The sequence below is a fragment of the Pinus tabuliformis genome, chromosome 8, assembly GCF_031772625.1.
Source record: "Pinus tabuliformis cultivar Carrire ecotype Pingquan chromosome 8, CPIR1, whole genome shotgun sequence".
Taxonomy (NCBI): Eukaryota; Viridiplantae; Streptophyta; class Pinopsida; order Pinales; family Pinaceae; genus Pinus; species Pinus tabuliformis.
Window position 1 is genome coordinate 1,629,612,464 of NC_142294.1, and position 3,771 is coordinate 1,629,616,234.

The window sequence follows — 3,771 nt, forward strand, 5'->3', positions numbered from 1 at the left end:
TGAAGTGGTGGGGGTAGCATATAATCATGAGATAATCCAAGACAAAACAATTGTTGCAGAGGCATTAAACCCTGCACTGCCTCCATTAAAACCTAAGTGTATTGCATGCAAAGTATGGTGTAATTTGACACCACCTATCTAAGCTTTGGTGAGTTTCTAGAGGATTGATGATGACTAAGGATCATTATTGTGTGTAGTTAATCGAATGACACCCCTTTCGGGAAAAAAGAAGAAGTTAAATTAAATTAAAAGATAATTCATAATTTTTATTTATATACCATTAACATGTTATGATTTATAACGTATTTTTATGTGATAGGTAGTATATTGATTTTAATTTACACTGAACATCTATATAACATTAATAATATATTGTTATATAATTTGAAGGAACAATTTAATCTATTAATTAATATAATAATAATAATAATAATGATAATGATGATGTAATGTCATGGTGAAACCAAGAAACTTGTTTGTGAGGCAAGGGATCATAGTCTAGCTCCTTTAAATTCAAATCTACGACCTCTTAATAAAAAATACACGCTAATAACCATTAAACATGCTCAAACTATATATTTTTTAAATTATTAAAAATATAAAAATATTTTTATTTCTACAATTGAAATTTCCTGGTCTTCTTAGGTTGGAATTTCTCCTTTTACTTTAATTGCAATTCCACTTCAATTCTTTGGCACACGTTTTCCATATTCATTATTTGACTTCTCATAACAAATCCACCTGCATGCCACCGAATCTTCGATTATCTGTTTACTAAATGCTCATTGGCTACTGAAACAACTGGCGGTTTCACTGCAAGACCCCCAACCTTCTGATTTCAATTGAAAACCATTTCCCCTGGACACCCACTTCCTCTTCAACTCTTCTGGATGACAACTTTGGATCCTCTGGCCGGCATACCTGCAATTTCCCAACTATTTCTTATGGCGCACAATTTATGGCCGGGCCTCGGTGCCCAGTTTCTTCCCGCGCTGACTATGGAAGCTATATCAATACCACAAACCCTTCCCATTTCACAACACAGTTCAAGCTTTAAGCCCCTTGCCTGCGTTGAAGACACAATCGAGGTTTCAATTAGGGTTTCGGCATTCACAGTAATGGCAGAATTCGAGGATTTCCTGCCAATTATGGCGCAGAAATTGGGAGAGCGCGAATTTATGGCGGAGCTCTGTAACGGATTCCGTCTTCTAGCAGATCCCCGGCTGGGTCTGATAACTTTGGAGAGCTTGAAGAGGAATTCGGCTCTGTTAGGGTTGGATTCCCTGACAGATGCAGAGCTACGGGCGATGATGGAGGAGGGGGATTTAGACGGCGACGGCGCTCTGAATGAACATGAATTCTGCGTTCTGATGATCAGATTGAGCCCTTCGTTTATGGAGGAGGCCTATAAATGGCTGAACAAGGCCATGGTGGATGATGTGGAAGAAATCCTAAATGAAAAATAGCACATATCCTTGTCAATTCAATGTGGTGTTGAAAATGAATTCAGTTATTCAGTGAGGTGTTGTAACAGATCTGATTTAGCCATCTTGCCAATATGGAAATTTTTTATCCATTTATATTTATATTGTAATTTATCAATTTAAAATTAAATTATAGTTGGTTTTTTATTAGTCATATATTAACATAGATTTATTTTTCAAGATGTGAATTTCTTTTCTTGAAAGATTTGGAGTTAAGATGGATCTATGTTGGTTTTGAACAACACACAAATAAAATGTCTTAACTACAAGAAATTTTTCATTTTCAACTGTTGCACTAGAGAGGCTTTGTAGTCTAGTATAGAAGAGATATTGTAATGCCATGTTATGTTATGTAAACGTTTTTGACCCAGTGAAATAAAAATAAAATAAATAAAATTTAAATTTAAAAAATTATAACAAACTAATACTTAAAAATATTGTTAGTTCAAGGAAAATTGAGGTCATAGAGCCAATTTATTATTGGTAGTTTTTGAGCTTCCTGTTTTGACAATCTTAACTTTGGATCTATCAAGCACTAAGAGGGATCAAATCTCTAAGTGTGCAAACATTTCCTAAAGATTTGAACTCAAAAAAGAAGTTTGCACCTTAAGAGATTTGATCCCTCTGAATGTTTGATAGATTTGGAGTTGAGATGGATCTAAGCTGGTTTTATATAATATATACATAATTGATGTTGAAATATTTTATTTATGATTCACTTTATCCACATTAATACATCCCCCTCATATTTAGAGGTAAAAAAACATATGTCTCTCTCTATTAATAAACTCCATATTAAATGATGAAAATATTACAAATCAATTATGTTATTTAATATAAATACTGAAATATTTCATTTATATGTAACATGCTTTTTTTGTTATTAATATATATTTTTGTTTTAAATATTCATGTCCACTAAACATAAAATGAATTGCACATCATATAATATTAATAATGTTATTTTACATATCATCTTCCAACTCTATGTTAAGTAGTGAAGGAAATACATATCTCCTTCCTACTTAAAACTAAAATATATTTTTTTTTCTTTCTATTACTTTATGTTTCCATATAAAATTGGTGTAAAATTAAGGTGGAAATTGAAGTATTTTATTTATAGCAAATGTTGATATTTTTTGTTATTACTTTTTATTTTATTTTTATTTTTAACAAAATTAGTAATCTTGTATTCATTCCAAAAAGGAGGTTGAAAGCCTTGATACAAAGCTTCTTGATCATTGAGAGGGAATTCCAATGCTAGATCCCCTTGTCTATACTTTCTTGCTATTTCATAGATTAAGCTAAACCTTGCATTTCCTACGACACTATATATATATATATATAGAGAGAGAGAGAGAGAGAGAGAGAAGGTGCCTAAGCAATGAGAATTGTGTGTGGAATGTTGCCAATATTGAGTGGCATGATAGCTAAAGCATTTTGGTTGGTTAAACTGCATTTTGGGTTTCTCAAATATGCCAAGAAAGTACCAATCATGAATTGGAATGATGCTAGTGTGTTTTGGACTCCCTAAAAACAATTTTTTCCTATCAAAAATTTTCCAAAGAGATATGGACTCTAGTTAGGTAGAGTGGGTTGTGATTTGATGTGTATTTGTCAAGCATGACATCCAAGAGGTGGGGAAATCACCAAGGGACTCTAGAGCATTGAATATATTCCTTTAATTTCTTTGCTAACCAAGTTGAGAAGCATTTTGATATTGTAATGGCCCAACCTTAATTGGGAATATGGATCCCTCACTTTATCTTATGTATGAAAGAGAATTTATTTCAACTACCCAAGTACTAGTGAATTATCAGTTTTTGCCTTGTGGTATCATGTCCTGGTTAGGGGGGTGGTAAACTATAGAAAGTTGATATGTATATGAGCCTATGTTTGGGTGCAAAATGATCCTTTCTAGATTAGTTCATTGCTTAGAATTTTAGTGAAGTGTTTCTTATTTTCATTTTTTGTATCATTTGTTTGCTTCTTGAATAAATCTAATGAAAGTTTGCAGTGTTTAACTTTCTGATAATGAAAAATTATATATATATCTATATCTATATCTATATATATATATATATATATATATGTTTGAGTTTGATATATTTAAATATGAATCTATATTAATATTATTTTAGAGCCTTTAGGAATAAATTGATGTTTGAAGTGGAGAAATTAATTCACATAACCATAATCCTCTAATTTATTTATGTGTAAGCACTTGCATAAATTTTGGTGGGTAGTAACCACTAGTAAGTCTGCAAATTTACATTTTTTATTGCTA

General features: G+C 31.7%; 1 pseudogene; it reads left to right on the top strand.

Moving 5' to 3' along the window:
* The first annotated feature begins 809 nt into the window (after window positions 1–809).
* LOC149242328 (calcium-binding protein KIC pseudogene) lies at window positions 810–1,634 on the top strand (annotated as a pseudogene).
* Window positions 1,635–3,771: the final 2,137 nt, after the last annotated feature.